Source organism: Herpailurus yagouaroundi, unplaced genomic scaffold (genome assembly GCF_014898765.1).
Source record: "Herpailurus yagouaroundi ecotype Mexico unplaced genomic scaffold, PumYag 182, whole genome shotgun sequence".
NCBI lineage: Eukaryota > Metazoa > Chordata > Mammalia > Carnivora > Felidae > Herpailurus > Herpailurus yagouaroundi.
The window spans coordinates 17,495,613-17,515,162 of record NW_024412413.1 but is presented as its reverse complement, the minus strand read 5'-3'; the positions used below and the strand labels follow the sequence as shown (position 1 = coordinate 17,515,162).

General features: G+C 50.8%; 1 protein-coding gene and 1 long non-coding RNA gene across 4 annotated transcripts in view; one reads left to right on the top strand and one right to left on the bottom strand.

Moving 5' to 3' along the window:
• Positions 1 to 19,550, top strand: part of CHST11 (carbohydrate sulfotransferase 11) — a 273,126-nt gene that overhangs the window by 91,069 nt on the left and 162,507 nt on the right. The window lies entirely within an intron of this gene.
• LOC121040500 (uncharacterized) lies at positions 1,029 to 2,510 on the bottom strand. The gene is made up of 2 exons (XR_005795335.1): positions 1,885 to 2,510; positions 1,029 to 1,550 (listed from the first exon to the last, which is right to left on the bottom strand). It is a non-coding gene; the product is annotated as an uncharacterized LOC121040500 (long non-coding RNA).

Genomic DNA, 19,550 nt, shown 5'->3' with positions numbered 1-19,550 from the left:
CTGACGGTAGTTAATAATACGGGTGCTAAGGTACCTTAGAAAGGTGCTAAGAGGGCAGATCGCACAGGTTCTCATCACAAAAAAAAGAACTTGTAGCTTTTGAGGGGCGTTAACTCATCGCGGCGATCATTTCACTCTATCTACACATACCGAGTCGTTATGTTGTGCAGCGGAAACTGATGTAATATTGTATGTCTATCGTATCTCAATTTAAAAAATAGAGTAGTTTTTTATTTTAATTTTTTTTAATGTTTGTTTATTTTTGAGAGCGGGAGAGACAGAGTGCAAGCAGGGGAGGGGCAGAGAGACAGAGGGCGACCCAGAGTCCAAAGCAGGCCCCAGGCTCTGGGCTGTCAGCACAGAGTCCCATACGGGGCTCGAACCCACAGATGGTGAGATCACGACCTGAGCCAACGTCAGAAGTCAGATGCTTAACCGACTGAGCCGCCCAGGCACCCCCGGAGAAACTATTTTTTTTAATGGTTGTAAGCTTCTGTGTGGGGTGACCGCTTCCTAAGCGGGAGAGTCACGTACTCCGCATAAAGAAACTGTGCAATTAGATTCTCCATCCGGTGTCAGTGCAGAACCCTCGTCTCCTGCGAGTGGACAGTATGTGGCTGAGAGCAGGGCTTATATCACACAAGTTTGGGTTCCCCGCTGGGAGGGGTGGGGTGGGGGTGGGTGGGTATGTGCTTTTGTGGTTCCTCAGGGTCAAGCAGGAGGGTGGGGGTGGGGAAGCACTCCCTGCTTCTGGAACATGGTGGCTACTCTCTCTTCTAGCACCCTCGGCCTTGGACACCTCTGTAGGCATCTTCCTCTCAGCTGTGAGCTCACAGATAGGAACATTGTCTTGGCTTAGAGAGGTGGCTTTTTAGTAGACACTTAAGGGATGTGAGGGAGTGAGCCATGTGAAGTCCTAGAGGGACACCAAGGATAAAGGCCCAGAGGTGGGAATGAGCTTGCCATGTTAGAGGAATGGTATGGCTAGAGTGGGATGGGAGAGGCAGGCAAGGGGTAGATCAAGCAGAGTCTTCAAGGTCAAGGTTTAATTGTTTACAAGCTAGGTTAGCGGTGATCTGGATGCTCATCAAAGGCCTTTAGAAAACTGAACTACTCTTGAAAAAAGAGGGCAGTTGTATTCATGTCATTCTACTCAACATTCTACATTTATCCACGGTTCATACACAGAAAGGTATAGCTGTTAGAATTAGCCTTAGGAATTCAATGTGGCAGAGAGACAGTTGCGCCATTGGTGGGACTTGCTGTGCCCGTAAACAAGGATCAGCACCAAGAATGCATCTTGAAATCGGGGTAGGTTGGGGTGGCTCAGCAGGCAATACCTGTTACATTTGGTGCTTTACAGTTGGGTAGCAGGAAAGTCACCAGGACTCGCGTTTAGAAGAAGGTAAGGTTTTCGTTCCAGTTTGGCCCCGTACCAACTGATCTTGGACGAGTCATTTGTCCTCTCCAAGCTTAGTATCTGCAGCTGGTGTCCTTGTTGTGCTACTCTGTAATGCAGAAGAAAACCTTTTATAAACGGTCACCACTATCTGAAAGGAAGGCATCGATCCTGCATTATAACCCTTCTGTTAGACCTTCTATTCAGGGGCTACAATTTATACATCCTGTGTCTTTTGGACTTGAAGAATGCCGGGGTATTAAGAGGTGCTCTTTGAATTTGTTGTGAACTGAAATCTGCTGTGATCAGCGGTGTTCCTTGGGGGACAGAGCCTGGAATGGAAGTGTCCCGTAACTTGGAAAAAGACCCGTAGAATGGGAGCTCAGACACTCTGTGGGGCTGTGTGGCTTTGAACAGATCACTTAACTTCTCTGTGGGCCTTTCCCCCAACTATGAGACGGGTAAGATAACTGTACCAACCTCACCTGGTACTTGTGAGGTATAATTCTGACTGCTGTCACTGGTTCCCCAAATAGCAGTGGCTTATAAAAGACGGAAGTTCGTCTCTCACAACAGTCCTGCCATGGGCTGCTGTGGTAGTTCCATGGTGTCAGAGGCCTAGATTCCTTCCATGTTGGTGCTCTGTAGTCGACCTTACCTGTGTGGTCCAACATGGCTCTCCGCCATATCGCTTGTCCTCCAGGGCTGGCTTGTCTTGGAAGTTGACACGGTGCTCCTGCTCGTGTGCTATTGGCTGGAACTGGGTCACGTGACCTACTCTCCGCCAGGGAACGTAAGAACTGTAGTCTTCATTGTAGATTATTGTAGATGCCCGAGTGCCCGACTCCGTTTCTAATCCCGTGTAAGAAAGTGAGATCACGTTTTGGGGGGGACAAGTCACGTCCCCGCCACAGCCCAGTAAAAGATGTTTCTGGACCTTGAAATGGAAATGATTCATGGGTCACGGGCAGCTTGAATTGGACATGATTTTACTCTGCTGGAATCTTATAGAAGCAGTTTCCCGAATTTTCTGTTTTCTTGTGATTGTCATTGAGTGCTTGCTCAGTGACAGCCGTCGTGCTTCTTCACGCGCACAAGTGCCGTCGAATCCCCTCAGCAGCCTTATGAGGTATGCCCCATCTTAAGGCCCATTTTTGAGCTGGGGAGACTGAGGCTTAGGTCAGAGGAAGGATCTGAACTCTGATCTGTGGGACCGCAGAGCACGTACTCTCACTGTTGCGTTCTGCTCAGTCTTTGGTTCCTCTGTCCCCTCCCAGCTCTCGGCTCTCGGGGCCTCATTTCCAGGAAGTCTGTTGATGGGGGGGGATGGCCCTGGGCTCTTCCTGACAGTCTGCTGTGGTGTCATCTGTACAGAATAAAATCCATGGGCAGCAATGGGCTTTGAAAGTCGGCCCAGGGGGTGACTTGAGAAGGTCACCTGTCCGGGAAGGTAGAGTGGCAGGACCAGGGGCCCTGGCTTCAGGTGGATGAATGTCATTTGGAAATAACAAATCAGCATGGGATTCAGGCTCTGAGTGCCTTAGGGTCACATGAATGCTGGGGGAAAATGAGGCTGTCTTCCCTTTGCCCCGTGGTCACTCTGACAAGAGGCAACACAGGGCCCACGCAGGGGCCAGAGCCTTCTCTGGTCTGTCTGGGTCTGCCCATCTCTGGCCCTTTCTGGATCAGAGCAGAACTTTAAAAGTCTCCTCTGGCTTCGGTGACTGTGCTTTCCTATTATTTTGGAAATTGGTCAGGTTTAGCGGGTTCAGAATTCAGATACATTTGCATATTTCTGAATGATATCAAATTAATTACCCAGTGAAAGGTTATTGTATATCCTGGTTTAGCTGCAGAATTTCAGAGCTCAAGGGCACTTTGGGCGTTACTGAGTCCAACCTTTATCTCACAGAGGAAGATGCCGGAAGACCAGAGAGGTTGCCTGGCCTACCCAGGGTCACACAGCTAAGTTGTATCAAGGCCCCATCTTTGGACATCCTACTTGAGCATGAGGAGGGACACTGCTTTGTGAATTCTCACACCTCCGACAGGCAAGAGAAGTGTTAGTGTACGGCAGTTGAGCATTTGTTGGCTTTCTGGTGCCTTCTTGAAACACGGAATGGGCTAGAGAGGCATTTCCAGATCTCTACTCTATATTTGCTTGACATTTTGGTGCCTTTGTTTCCCCGTCTGCAAAATGGCCACGGTAGTAATACAACACGCCTTGGAGAGGGTGCCTGCGAGGTTTAAATGGGTCGATAGCATCTAATTTGTTTAGACCATGTCTAGCATGAAGTAAACACTCAAAGTGTTAGCTACTGTTTCTTCCATTCTCACCCTTTTCACACTCCCTCGTGGGACTCTGTGCTCCTTAAAAAACCGTAGAGGTCCTTGTGTTTCTCCTGCGTTTGCCCTTCCTGAATCACATCGCAAGCTTAAGACCTTTCTGTTTGCCTTGATTATCTCCACTGCTTTTTGACGCGTATCATTCAATGATCATATTCTCTTCTTCCACGAGTTGGATTCCAGCTTGTTCTAGCTACCCAGAACTTGACTTTCGCCATGATTAACTGGCACCGTAGAAACCCAGCTGTGTTAGGCTCGGTGCGGCCTGGTGAGAGTGGTGTTCTGGATCTGGTGGGACCTCTGTGGATGTTGGTTCTTGGTGGGTTTTAGCACATATAAGGGGCTCTCCGATGGCTGTTGGGTTGTGGGTCAGGAAGGACACAGTGTGGGCTCTTTAGGGTTTTGGGACGTACCGGGGGCTGGCGGACGTACCTCGTAGGGTGGTCTCTCATCAGGTCCTGGTTACCTGCTGCATGAGGGGTTCAGAGGGCGGCTACTGAGGTGAGAGGGTGGAGGAAGTTCTCAGAACAGTCATCTGAGACCCTATACGTGGAGACACTGAGGCGGCATTGAGGACGAGGCTGGCTCAGACAGGAAGGAGATCCCGCCTTCCAGGGATGCTGTCCGGCGGGACCGGATCTCCCTGCAGCCTCCCCTCCTTTCTGCAGCTCCACTGAGCAGCAGACCCCAACGCAGGGTGGGCCTGGGCCTGGTTCCCCCGGGGACCTCCTCTGTGTGTCCTTCTGGTTCAGGGGACACAGTGTTTCCCTTTGCAGATGGGCCCATCTGGGGCATTATGTTCTAGCATCCAAATGCTTAGGTTTGGATCCTAGCCCAGCAGCTGTGTGGCTCCCCATCTGGTGCCTGGAGCCACGTGTGAAATAAACATACCTTGAAGGAATGAACGAACACCGTGTGTTGCCTTGGGCAAGTCACTGAATCTCTCAGTGCCTCAGTTTCTTATCTGTACCATAGAGATGATAGTACTCACTTCATAGTGTTGTGGAGAGGATTCAGCGAGGTGGTGTTTCTGAAGCCTGAATCATGGTGTCCCCGTAGATGGCGGGTGCGCAAAGGATTTAGCTGCTCTTTTTATGATGGTGTTCCTGTCACCCCTGACTGCTCAAGGCTTTTGGAGCCTAGTTCCCTCTCCACGTTAAGCGCCGTCGAATCCTACCCACTTTCTCCCCAAGTCTGCCTAAGGATGGGATTGTGCACGATGGGAACCCGTGATCCTTTTGCCAAGGTATTTCGACCCCTCCCCGCAACAAAATGTTTGTCTTTCACCCCTGGGGGTGGGGGGCTCTGATGGTGGGGACTTGAGGCTTCCCGGTGGCAAATAACGTCAGTACTTAGAACCAGCTGCGGATATGCGTCTAACCCCCATCCTGCAAGGGACTCCAGAGACTGCCCTGTACGGCCCCTGTCTTTTTTTTTTTTTTTTTTAGGACTTTAGTAAATTGCCTACTGTGTGCTGTGTGGGGCTCAGAATGCCTCTGCCCCAGTAGCAGGACTCCCTGGCGCCAGCCCTGGAGGGGGTCTGCGGGCAGCAGGGACTGGGGTGGGGGGGGGAGGACAGAGGGAAAGGGTGAGCACGCCAGGGCCCAGGGGGACGGCTAATTAGGGCGCTCCGCAGTTGGTCGTTTGGTGTTCTTCCCGGCAGTCCCTTGAGATTGGGCGGGTCCCCAGATCATCTCTGGGATACGAAGGAGCTCAGCATACCGTTCTCTCCTTGAGCAGCTATGGCTGCTGGGGAGAAATTGGGAATGGTCGCCCAGGAGTTGGGACAGAAACATCCAGACCCGTGTGGACCGAGTTTCTCAGAAGAGCGGGATGGGCAGCGTGGGAACCACCTCCCCGTTCCGTGCATCTGTCTTCTTTTGGCTTCTCCGTCTAGGGCCTGTCAACATTCCAGATCCTCTGCCCTGCCCTGCCCTGCCCTGCCCCACCCCAGCCTGGTGGCACGTCCAGTCGGCATGACTGCAGCACGGAAGGAACAGGACTTGGGAGCCGTTCGCTGGTTCTGTGACCTTCCTGTGGGCGTTAATGTCATGACTCTGAGCCTGAATGTCGCTGCCGTAATGGGAATCTAGAATGTTCTCACAGACCGGTCTTGAGGCTTCACGGTCCCCATCGATTACTTCTCCTAAGCACTGTCTTATGCTCCATAGAAGTCATTGTTGTCGCTTGTGTGAAATTCTCCTCTCTTTTCCTTTTTAAGTTGCATTGAGGGGAGTCCGTCTACAGAGTGAAAGCTGCAATTAAAGGAAATTATTTTAGATGCTCAGAGAAGTTATTGTGCCCTTGACCGCTTTGCCAAATTGCTGGGGGAAGCAGCAATTTCTCCTTCCCCCATCCCTACATCCCGCAGAGGAGAGACCCTCGTGACCCGGAGCCTGTGGTATGGGCTTGTGGGGGGCTTGCGGGACTGGACACAGGGGAGTTCTTCTCAACACAAATAGCATTTTTTCCCCTCTATTTGTAGCAAAAGGACTGCTTTGGAAGGCAGCTAACCTCACCACTGGGCTACCGATGCTGCGAAGGGGCAGCTTTGAACCCATGAGTGTGGCCTTTATATAATTCAGTGCTCAGAATGTTTGAACTAATAGGCCTTTAGAGATTCTAAAATAACCTCCCCCCCGTTTCAGACTCAGATGATTATTCAGGATCTTAGAACTGTCAAGAGGGGTCCCGTGGGCTGATCAGGGTACCAGCAAAACATACCTGCCATCTGTCTTTAGTGTGGCCACATCAGACATCGCCAGTGGACCCCGGCACCTTTCTCTGTGCTGAACCATAATGGAGCCTTGGAATCCTTGCCCCGCGGTGCCCAAGCCTGAGAAACCCTGTGCCTTTGCAATTACAGAAACTGAGACCCCGAGTCTTAAGAGTCCAGCTCAAGGAGGCTCTTCTTCTTAGGTGGGCTAACCCATGCACGCACATACACACGTACACACACACACACACACATACCCATGCTCTCACACACAGACACACGTGTTCCTGTATGTATATGAACTTCTCTCTCCATACCTTTATTTTTTATTGTTTAAAGTTTATTTGTTTTTGAGGGAGCGCGAACGACAGGGTGCGAGCCGGGGGTGGGGGGCGGGCAGAGAGAGAGAGAGGGAGACACAGAATCCAAAGCAGGCTCCAGGCTCCGAGCTGTCAGCCCAGAGCCCGACGCGGGGCTTGAACCCGTGCACCGTGAGATCGTGACCTGAGCCGAAGTCAGATGCTTAACTAACGGAGCCACCCAGGTGGCCCATCTCCCTATACCTTTAAATCTGAGGTTTTCCATCAGTACCTATTCACCAGAGGCAAATTTGCTGATGCATCTAAAGAATAAAGTGTGTTATCACACTGAGAAAATGCTGCAGCCATTCAAGCTAGCCACATTCAAGCTGCAGGAACCTTTGGGAAATTGAGCCACATGGGTCAGACTGGCTATGTCACATGGAACAGGGAAAACGTATCCATGATTGAGGGTGGTTGACAAGTTGGGACATTTTTAGGTAGGCAGGGAAATGCAATTGCAGAATACCTTTGATTCAATCAGATCTGGCAGAAAATCCAGTCCTTTCTTAGAAGGCAGAGAAAGGTTTGTTTTCAGCAATTAGCTTCTCTTTGGATAGAATGATGTTCCCTGGGTGTGCAGGGGACACCCGTGTCACTGCCACTCCTTCCCTGCCTCCTCTCCCCTTTCCTCATGTTCTTCAAGACCCAGGTCCCTCCTGCAGGAAACCCCCCCTCTGCTGAGTGCCCATGACGCTTCTATTCTAGTTCGACTCCTGTTGAAATATACTGTGTGATGTTGTGACTTTCTGTTCCCAGTGAGACATTCCCAAGCTCTCCTCGGGCACCAGCTCCCTTGCAAATCTCTTGGCTCGCTCCTGGAGGTGTTGAGTGGGGTTCCTGGTCCGTGGTGGGGCCTCACTGTGAGCCACGTGGAAGGTTTAGAGGCTTCCCAGGGCAGGTGGCCATGGGAAAGGCCCAGGACACAGAGGGTTGGGCTGGGTGCCCAGGCTGCTGTTCAGGACGGGGTTCTCCTTGCCTTCTGCCTTGTGGATGCTTTGGTGCTTTGACCAGGGGGAGCCAGGCTCTCTGTCGCTGCCGTGTGCTACTGCTCCACTAACTGTTGCCACGGGACAGCGAGCGGGACCGCGCTGCTGGGGTTCTCTCTCCCTCTATACGTGCATCAGCCCATCTGTCCCTCCCCTTGGCTCTCAGCCCTGCTGCAGGGTGGGGGCAGAGGGGACTGGAATAGCAAGCCGGGCCAATTTGAATTGAATTTTGCTGGCTACACCTTCACTGATGAGCTGAAAGTCCGCAACCGTGCACGGAGCTAGGATGGGGCGACAGTGGCTCGTGGCTGACTACTACCTAGTTGCTTCCCAGGACTTCAGATGGCATCTTGACATTTTACAAATGTTGCCGTGGTGGGAATTGCTGATGGGACCTTCCCTAGAGACGCAAGGACAGCAGCGAACGGTCATACTTTGCTGTTACTTACCATGCGTTTCGCATTTGTTAACTCACTTAAGGCTGAAGGCAGCATGAGCTCCGTTTTATAAAGAAACGAAATCTCAGAGAGGTTAAGTAACTTGCCCAAGGTCACACAGAAAGTAAGGAGCGGAGCTGGGAGTCCATCCTGGGCAATGTGGTTTTATCGTTTTTTGCTCTTAACCGGTACTCTATACTGCCTTTCTACTTATAAAATAAAAGTGGAAACCTACCCTTGGAGATCTTTAAAATGGAAGTAGGTCATAATCTCTTTTAGGGCAGTGCTGTGTTAAATATGTAGCTACATTTATTATTTCCTTACCGAGTACTTACAAGTGTACCACTCGCTCTTTCAAGTGCTCTTAGAAAGCACTTAATCCCCACAACAGCCCCCAGAAGTAAGCGTTACTGTTATCCCCGTACAGATGAAGGAACTGTGGCAAGGAGAGGCTTCGTAACCAGTCCGCGGTCACAGAGCCAGGATGTGACAGAGCTGGGACTGGAACCCGCCAGCCCGATTCCGTATTCTACACACAGCAGTAAAACTGCTAGTTCGTGAAACTGAACGAGACAGGCTTGTCTGCTTGGTTATTCTGGGGGAAGAAATAGCCAGGGGATAGAGACCCTCCTGGAGTTACCTTATTAGATAGCAGAGCTCAGTTCACGAGACTCCTCAGATTGTCAGAATGTTTTATATTCTGAATGGAGGAAAATGCGAATACCACCTGTTGAATTCACTGAAAGGAACAGTCATCAGGGTTGGTGGACAGGATACTCACAGGCTGATCTCCTTTACATTCTCAGTTACCCTGAAAACTTAGAGGAGAGCCCAGAGGGCGCCTGATTCGATTTTGTAATCTTCCTGACACGTAGCTCCGTAGCGGAGCCCAGCGCAGGGCGTTGGGGGCACAGCAAACTTGCTGGATTGATTGGAAATTGAAATCTTACGCCTAGGAGAAGAAGATAGTGGAATGGGGACTTTATCCGTGTGCCTGCCCCAGCCCCGGGGCCACGGGGCGTGGAAGGTGATGGGGCGCAGGCATCACCGGGGTGGCATCATCAAACACGCTGTGCCAGGAGCCCCCACGGCCTGGCTTGCTTCTTCCGAGGTCCAGTGCTCGGTGCTGGACCCTTGACTCGGCTTCATGATCTCATTGTACAGTTGGCGGAAAGGACAAGATTGCGAAAGAAGCCCTCTTTGCAGTCGGAGCCCTTGGCCGTCTGAGCAGCCCGGCTCCACGTTCTGCCAGATTGCTAAACTCAAACAGTTAACGGACTATCTGACAGCCCACAAAACCGACACACCCTGTGTTTGCTCTCTTTCAAACTCAGAGGAGTTTGAAATGAGCATCTGTGAGCGGGGCTGTGATCCAGCCCTTTTGCGAGGCTGTGAATTCAATCAGTGGCTCCCTCCCCTCCCCCCACCTGGCTGCTTTCCACACCTCCCGCCCCCCCTTGTCCCCCTCCCCCAATAAAGGGTTAAGTTTCACAAGAGTCTGGCTGAGGTACCCCTTTCTCTCCTTCACCCACGCCCTGTGTATTCCTCTCCCCATCACCGGCTTTGTTGTTCTTGCAGTCTACGAGAAAGTTGACTCATTTTTAACATTTAACAAGCCTTCTCCCTCCCACCAGTAGGTGTGTGAGCAGCTGGGGATTTTTTTGCCATCTGTGAACCCTCCACACTCCCAGCAAAGGCTCCTCCTGCTTTTGCAGCGCTGTGCGGCCACCCCAAAACCACGTGCCTTCTCTGTGTCCCTTCCGCCTTCTCTCACAGGAGGAATTGAGCTGGCTGGCGATGGGCGTGGGATTACCTCACGGAGAAGCCCACTCCTTTCCTTCCTTCCACAAAAACGGGCCAGGCAGTTCGTGTTAGGGATAGATAGAGACGTGAGGGCACAAGTCCTTGCCCTTAAGGAGGTCACGAATCTGGGCGGAAAGGCAACAATATGGAGGTTACTGATTGCTGCTGTGTGATGAGTGCCCAGGCGTTGCGCCTTGCCAGAACAATCTTTTTAGTTTTTTTTTTTTAAAGTTTATTTATTTATTTGAGAGAGACAGGACGTGCAGGAGAGGGACAGAGAGAGAGAGAGAGAGAGAGAGAGAGAGAGAATCTTAAGCAGGCTCTGCACTGTCAGTGCCGAGCCCGACGTGGCTCACAGACCGTGAGATCGTGACCTGAGCTGAAATCAAGAATCAGACGCTTAACCAACTGAGCCACCCAGGTGCCCATTTGCCAGAATGATCTAATCTCATCCTGTGAACACCCTGTGAGCTTGAGACGTTTTCTTCTCTTTGTTCGAGAGATGAGAACACAGCAGGGAGGAAAGGTAGGTAGACCAAGGTCAGGCAGCTCATGGGGGGCAGACTTGGTAGCCAACTCTGTTCCACGTAGCAAGTGCATGCACACGTACTGCCTTTCAGTCTCCGGGAAATGCTCTCAGGATGGTTTTTTTCGGAGGTTATAGCTCGCTGAGGATCACGTGGTAGGAAGTGACAGCTTGAGACTGATAGCAAAGTTTGTCTGATTCTAGAACTTGGGGCTTCTGACCCCCCCCCCCCCGGCGGGGTCATCTCTCGTCACAGCAGTGCAAGATTTCCCATGAGACCCCGCCACTTGTTAGACTAAGCGGGGCAGCTGTGAAAATGACTCCGGGACCACGGGCATAAAGTGGAACGCGCCCAGGGTGCCCGGCTTCCATGTTCCCCCTAAATGGACTCCGTCAACAAGCATCTTCTGAGCACGTGCTATGTGCCAGGCACTGTCATCACAGTGAGCAGCAGAGGGGGACCCAAGGGCTTGATGCTCTGAGGGAAGGGGCCTATACTCTCCGGAAAACCACGCAGGATCGTGGGGTAAAGGGATGCTGCAGAAAGCCTCCCTCAGCCTGACTGAAATGGGGGCGAAGTAGGTCATGGCTGAGGCAACTGAGAAGGCAAAGAAAGTTCCAGAAGCAGGAACAGCTTGACAGCTGGAAGGAACGGGAGTCCCTGGATGTGTCGTAAGATGTGTGTGTCGTTCTGTGTGGCCAGAAGGGGGCATTCCGTGGGCTGGGGTGGGGTGGGGTGCCGTCCATATACCTTCCTGTCTGAGACGCTGAGCCACGTGGTGGAATCCACCGTGTGAGCAGCAGGGCTGGGGCCCCTCCTTCGTCACAAGGCCCCCTCGTTTGGCGGTGCTCAATCATTATTTATTGAAGTATCCCTTGGCCTCTTGCCTAGAGAGTGGAGAAACTCAACATCTGAAATAAAAAGGTTGGCTTCTTCATCATTCATTCTGGTCACCTCTAAGCCAAAGAGCCGTGATTTGTAATCACAGGGTGGATGGCATGCACGGCTAGGTTGTGTGTGTGTGTGTGTGTGTGTTTCAATAACACAAGTGTGAAAACAGTCATCTCTTAGACTTGTTCCCTCCCAAGCACATCCACAAGCACCAGATTCACAAAGCCATGAACAGCTGACGTTTCCTAAGTGCTCTGTGTGTGCGTCTTAGTGGTTGAGCGCTGCGTTTGCGTGGCCCAGTTAGCGCACCTGAGAACAGTGTGAGCTGATACGGGTTTTGTTCCCGCTTGACAGCTGTGGAAGCCCAGGTCCGGAGAGGGGAAATCTAAAAAGCGCAAGGTCACGCGGTGGGCAGAAGAGGGGCTGGGGTCTCTGCCACAGCAGCCCTTGGCGGGCGGCCGGGGGCAGATAGGGTGAGGCCTGTTTTACAGAGGGGAACGCCGGGGCTCCGCGGTGGGACTGTGGGGACAGTTGGCTCTGGAATCTGGGCGTTCCAGTTCTGGCTGGTGGTCTGTCCACGAGCAGTGGGAAAGGCGGTAGATCGGTGCGCTGTGTCCCTTGCCCTGACTTGTTCGAGGACTCAAAGTCAAGGGCCTCCTGGAAGCCAAAAAGGAGCACCAGGCAGCCTTACCTGGGGAGCAGGAGCTGGCGGCGGTCCCCGTGGCCACACCCCTCCGGGCGTTTCCAAAGCCCTTGCAAGGGCTGTGTCTGGTTTGTCCCCCGCTCCTCATTGCTCCCAGGCCCTTTAATGTACCCCAGATCCCCCCAAGTCACCCGGGATGCTTTTCAGAGGACAGCCTTTTGGGACTTGAGATAGGCATATTCAGGCAGGATCTTGACTGGGAGGGCCTGGAATCTGCCTCCATCTCACCCCAGGTGGTCGTGGGGGGTGGTGATGTAGGAGAGCCACCCATCTAGGCCTCAGTACGGAGACCCCGAGAAGGGTGGACACGGCCGCGGATTGACTCTGAGGTTCCAGGCATGATGCTTAAACAAAGGGCCGTGGTTACGTTGGCCAGGGCAGAGGTTATTACCATCAGGCCCAGACATTTTGGGAACATGCTAGAAATAGCTCACTGGCTGAGTGTTTCTGTTTTGCATCAGTGTGATTAGGTGTGTCTGGGGCTGCAGCCTAAACTTTTTTTTTTTTTTTTTTCGGTGGAGTGGGTGGGTATCTTTTAAAAACACTGTGGTAAAATGCCCATAACCTAAAATTTACCATTTGAACCATTTTAGGTGTCGAGTTCGGTGGCGGTAAGTACATTGTTGTTACATCTAGAGGACTCAGAGGGAGATGGCCCTGGGCCCATGTTAGGCACTTAATACCTGCTTTCAGGTGACAGAGGACTTGTGGGGATTATTGGGGTGATAGGTAAATTATTACACATTGGGTAGGCGTCCCCGCTCCTGACTTCCTTATGAACAAACCAACTTCAGTCTGAGATGCTGGTCAAGGAGAGGCTGGTGAGCTATGTTTAACGCTCAGTTTCTATTTCTGAGCCAGGCAGGATGATGAGTTCATTGTCTGGTCAATGCCAAGGGCAACTTCCCCTGCCTCCCCTAGTTACCCCAGCAGAATAGAGGATACCTCTGTGAAACATCCAAGTTTCCCTCCTATGTGTGTGCTGGTAAGAGGCTACTTGTGGCCATGACTGGGACGAAACTTTTCAAACGCTGCCGTCTCCAGGCCGATCTGGTTAAGCACCAAACAAATGGGCCTTTTTCTATTTAAGAGGAGGGTTTTTGGGGTTTTTTTTTGTTTTTTTTTTTTTTTTTTTTTTTTTTACTGTGTGTCAACAAAAGATCTGCAGACAATCCTGTTATACATTTCGCACTGCTGACTTCATAAGCGTAAGAGTGCTTACGACCCATTTACATTTTTTCGTGCGTTTGTGTTTACTTCTGTGGTTACCATGCTCTGAGGAGGCCACCAAATCTGGCCTGTTCAGTGTTGGAACACACTGCCAGTGGAATTTTGGTGAGCCTCAGGGCCGTGGAGAGGAGAGCACTGGATCAGCCGGCGGGCTGAGAGTTACAGAAGTATTGAATTTTGCAGCTGGAAGGGATCTTCTATAGAGTTAAACCCCCTAATTCAAGAGGGGGCATATTGAGACCCAGAAAGGGGGAGTGTCTGCAAGGTCACCCCCTCTCCCCCCGCCCCCGTGAGGAACTCAGCCCAACACTGGCTTTCTGGTCTCCGGCCCACAGACTTTCCACTGCATCAGACCTTCCTTGTCCTTGAACTCTGGCTTCTGTCGACTGGATGGAGTGTAGTATTAGAAGCCGAAAGATAAGTTTTCCTGAGTCGAGGGGTCTTTCCAAATGCATGTGTGTGTTTTGTGCCTGCTCTGTGTGTCTGCTCCTGTATTTGGGTGGAGTGAAGCTTTGCTTCTGAGCAGCCCTTTCTATTTGAGTTTCTTTCCTAAGATCTTTATCTTCCTGATTGCATTTCGGAACCCCCTGCCTCTGCTCTGATGACAGCGCTGGGTCCATTGGCCCTCTCGCCGGGATGCCAGCACAGCTGGTTGAACGTGGACGATTGAGTCATCAGCTTTCTGGCGTGGCCTCTCCTCTCCTCTCCCAGAATCCTGAAGTCCCGTCGGATACTCCCTGTCCTTTCGGTCTGGGAAGGGATTTGGATGTAAGCAGAGCTCTTGGTGATAGCCATTCTAGAAGAGGCAATGGGGAGCTGGCTATTATTGAGAGATAGACCAGACCTCTCACATTCCCGAGCAAAACCTAGGATGGTTCTGGGTTCATAGGACTTGCAATTGTCCCAGCTGCAAGGGCAGACCAGTTAATTGACTGAGTACCATATGTTTATTGAGGACTTACTCCTCAGAATAGGAGGTACAAGGAGGAGTTTAACTCGGCCTCTGAGTTGGTGCCTGTGTGCCCAGTAAGGGGCTTAATTACGTGCCTCTGTTTCCTCGTTGTGCTTAAAGAAGCCGAGAAAGATGCGAAAGAAGAATCGGGGTCACTGCTGGCCCGTGAAGCTCGGCGAGGGCGACATCTGTTGTGGTCACTGCAGTGCGGTGTGGACGCTCCATGAACAGTTTGCTTGAGTGCCCACCACCCCCGCACCCTTTGAACAAAAACGTCCATATGGGAGGCAGCTACTGTGCAGAGGGGGCAAGACTGAATGTGAGTCTCGGTTACCTGGGTCTGGAGTCTCTGCTCTGCCACTTGGCTCCGTGCCCCTGGGCAAGTCACTTATGTCCCTGGACCGCCATTTGCTCATCAATGGAATGGAGATGCAGTGATTCATCTTGTGGCCATGACTGCGCCACATACTTTCTCTGACTTCGGATTTCTCACCTTTACAATGAGAGGCAAGTGGGGATGTGCGTGCAGGGCTGTCGGAACCGCCAGACAGCTAAACATTATTATCATGCCCGTGTCAGGAATAGGCTATTTTACTGCTTTATCTCGAGTGAATTAAAAGAATTTTTTTTTTTTTGGTGTTTATTTATTTTTGAGAGAGAGAAGAGTACAGGTGGGGGAGGGGCAGAGAGAGAAGGAGACACAGAATCCGAAGCAGGCTCCAGGCTCCAGCTGTCAGCGCAGAGCCTGATGCGGGACTTGAACTCACGGACCGCGAAATCATGACCTGAGCCCAAATCGGATGCTTAACCAACTGAGCCACCCAGGCACCCTTCAAATGAATTTTTAAGAGCCTAAATATGTTCTAGTGTGGGTAACTTCCAACGGCCTGTGGGTGGATGTGTCCCCTGGGCTGTGCCCTTCAGATCCCCAGCCCTGATCCAGTGCTTGAATAGCTCTGTAGGCCAAACATCCCTGGAGATAAAAGCTAAGTGTTTAAGGACCCCATTGCTGTACCCAGCTGACCAGAAGTGAGGCTTTGGATCACCTGCTGATTCTGAATGGTCTCGCTTACCGCATTCTCACCAGCATTGATCATCGAGAGGTGGGAGCCATTATTTGCAATTCAAGCTCACACACAGCGGTCACATAAGATCAGCCCTGAGTCCCCAGTCCTTTATTTTTGATGGACATTTAAAGAATAAGGCCTGAACTTTGAATAAAACCATTTGCCTTTTGCTTTCGAGGCCCTGCAGTTACTTCATTAGGGGATCGGAGCCAGAAATCATTTGTGACTTCTCCCCCATGCATTAGAAGTTTGGCGGATAAAGTATCTTTTGTGGTTTCTGTTAACAAGCAGGAAGATTCCAGGCTTAAGCCAGAGTATAAAAGAAAATTGAAACTAAAGACTGGTTTTTGGGTTTGACTAACGTTTCTAGCATCGTTCAGCCACAGGAGAGCCAAAAGCTTTGACTGTATGCACAGGCTGGTATAGTAAAGTTCAGGATGTTAAAAAAGGGGTTTACTTAGGTCAATTAGGTGGGACCTTACTTAACACTGCCTGTTTCGGAACGCCATGACTCTCAATTTCTTACTTTCAGTTTTATTTATATATTTTTCAAGAATTATTTTAATTCCAGTGTAGTTAACACGCAGTGTTGGATTCCTTTCAGGTGTACGACATAGCGATTCATTAGTTCCGTATATTCCCCAGTGCTCATCAAGATAAGTGTACTTTTAATCCCCTTTGCCTGTTTCATCCATCCCCACACCCACCCACCCTTCAGTTGGAGTGTTAAACCTTCTTGCCCCATAGACGTGTAGGTTTGGGATAAATTAAGAGAAGCCCGCGTGGATATTCAGTGTGTCATGCAATCAGAGAATGGCAGACCCAATATGTAACTGAGCCTTCCACGTCTACAGTGGGGCTGCAAGTGTGTTCCACAGGGATCATCCTGGTAGCCTAGAGAACCTAATTCCTTTTCCCCTGTACTTGTCTCTTCTGCTTCTATGCTGTAGTTGGCCCCTGGAACGAGGAAGATTTTTTATCAAGAAATATGTGCACAGGGGCGCCCTGGTGGCTCAGTCGGTTGAGCATCCGACTCCGGTTCAGGTCATGATCTCACCGCTCGTGAGTTCAAGCCCCGCATCGGGCTCACTGCTGTCGGCACAGAGCCTGCTTCGGGTCCTCTGTCCCCCTAACCACCCCCCTTCTGCCCCTCCCGTGCACATGCTCTCTCTCTGAAAAATAAAGAAACATCAAAAAAAGAAAGAAAGAAGAAATGGGTGCTCAGCCCTCTGACGCTCCCTACGTCACTTGGAAGGAAGTGAGATTTTCGCATCTCTTATGGTGACATGCTTGCGTGAACAACTCAGAATTTTAGGTTCCGACATACCGGCGAATAAGCAAGTGAGGCCTTGAGTGTTGACATTGACTGAGATCAGAAGTGAGTGAAAGGCAAAAGTTGCCTCCCCTGCTGTTTCTGGCCATCCCAGTTCTGTTCCGACTCTTCTCTCCGGCAAACCCTCACCCTTGACTTTGGACACCCAGGAAGGATTTCTCTATCAGCCTTTTCTGGGTCCAACCTTTTACAAACTGACATCCTCACCCTTCTGGACCTGGGGCCCTGATCCCAGGGATGTTGACCTTCTTTACCTTCTGCTGGAGGAATAACCTCAAACTTGCTCAGTTGGCAGATCATCTGGAAGTCATAGTGATATATTAATATTTTTCGCATTAATACTGTTGATATCTATACATGCATATCAATCTATATATGATTCAAACATAACAGAGTTAACTGTTTAACAAGGTTTTATTGGAGAAGAAAATTAGGAAAATTCTACCCTGTTTTAGATGTTGCGGCTTTTCAAAATTTGAGGAAGCTGGTTATTATTTAAGTGGCAAAACATTGGAAAGTTACTAGGAACCATTGATCTAAAGGAACACTGGGTTCCCAGACTCAGCAAGATCTAGGGCAGTTATTTGGAGGAGGGTTGGGTCTTAGGACAGAGGGTCTTTCTATTTTTCTTTAAAAAAATTTTTTTTAACGTTTATTCATTTTTGAGAGACAGAGCACGAGCAGGGGAGGAACAGAGAGAGAGGGAGACGACAGGATCCGAAGCAGGCTCTAGGCTCTGAGCTGTCAACACAGAGCCTGATATGGGGCTCGGACCTACGAACTATGAGATGGTGACCTGAGCCAAAGTTGGTCGCTTAACTGACCAAGCCACCCAGGCACGCCTCCCCCGACCTTAAAAAAATCGTTTTTAAATGTTTGACAGAGGGTCTTTCTTGAAACTGCTGAAGACCCATCATCCCCGGTCTGCCCTGACACCCACAGGGTGTGGTGGCTTCCACCGCCGTTCAGGGCACCGGGGCCAGTGTCCCTGGAGCTGTGATGCATGGCTTGTGCACGGAGCTGGCTCCGGGGTCTTGTTATCCCAGAGCTGTCTGCCTGCACCCCAGTGAGCCCTCGCTCCGGGTTCACCCTCAGAGGGAACAGGGCGTTTGATGCTGCCCCGCTTTGCCGTTTGGACTTGGAGATTATTTGTTTTGGCTTGGAAAACGAAGTATCAAACTTGCAGGAGACTGAGAGAGCAGAGAGAGGGAGGAAATAAAGAGGGAGAAAGAAGGAAAGAAAACGTGCTGGGGGGTGAGCTTGAAGTGGAGGTCTGGGGACGGGGGCCGGCGGACCCGTGAAGGGAGTCGGGGATGCTCCCCACCGTCACCCATCCTCGTCACCTCCTGTTCTATCAAGTGGAGGAGGCTGCGACCGTGAGATGCATTGGGATTTCAGGGAACTTACAAACCATGCGGGTACTTTCCCTTGTGATTCTCATCAGGGAAGTTACAAACTTACAAACCACGTGGTACCTTCTCTTGCTCTTCTCTTACGGGTGAGAAGCCTGAGACACAGGGGAGGGAAGACACTGTTGCAGAAGGTCACTGGCTGGTTACTGGAGAAGCCAGGGTTAGAAGCAGGAGCTCTACCGCCCTTGGGGTTTACCCTTAGCCACTTTGCTCTACGAAGTCCCTGTTGTTCTGCTGCTGCTGCTGCTGCTGCTGCTGCTGCTGCTGCTGCTGTGTGTGTGTGTGTTTGAACAGTTTTAAGTTTACTAATTTTGAGACAGACAGCGTGCATGCGTGTGTGCACACGTAAGTGGGGGAGGGGCAGAGAACGAGGAAGAGAGAAAACCCCAAGCAGGCTCTGCACTGTCAGCGCAGAGCCCAGTGCCGAACCATGAGATCGTGCCCCAAGCCGAAATCAAGAGTCTGATGCTGAACCGACTGAGCCACCTGGTCGCCCGTTTGAACACTTCCATGTCAGTGTTTTGACCTAGCTGAGTCAGACAGGTGTGTTTGACTCAGCTCCTTTACTGTTTCCTAAGTAATTTCAACCCCCATTTCCATTTTTTCACATTATTAACTCTTACTAGGGGATGGGCCCAGCGTTGTGAAACGCTGCTGCTTTCTGTGTGTTTCACGTCTGCTCTGCTCCCCTCCTCTCCTATATCAGGTAGATCTCCACTGATAACACTCAGAGATAATAAACATTTACCTGCTCTATCAGTCTGCAGAATCTCTCAGGTGCTATCTGTGTGACTCTGGCAAATAACCTGTTTGAATTTGTTTCTGTAAAATGGAAATGATAACACTTAACGTTTCAGGATGGTCCCAAGGAAGGGGAGGTTAAATAACATTTCCCCGAGTGCCCCGCATTCAGCATGGCATATCGTAGGAACGCCACATACGTTCTGCTTAGTTTTGTCCCCCTCTCCTCTGGGTCACCCACGCGGTTGGTGGCAGCGAGCTCAGAACCAGAGCCCTTCCTGATACGCCTGGCCTCTTCTCATCAGATCCTCCTGTAGCTCTAGACATTTGCAAACACCCTCTTACTGTTTTACGCGTTTTAATTTGCTTGCGTAAATAGGTCCTGCCTGGCTGACTTTGAGAAGAATTTTAATATCCACACTCACGCTGGGCGCGTGTGCTGCCCCCCAAGAGGCCAACCTTCCTGTTCATCGTAGCAACAAGGATATTGTGCACAGCTTTCTTACTTTTTGGAGAAAGGTGGGATTCTGTCTCTCCATGTTGTCACAAAGCTTTATCCACCTATCTGTCTATTAAAGGAAAAGAGAAGTCGCAAAATGCTAAATATTTCCCTAGGGAAAATCACCCCAGTAGCTTTGGGCCTCT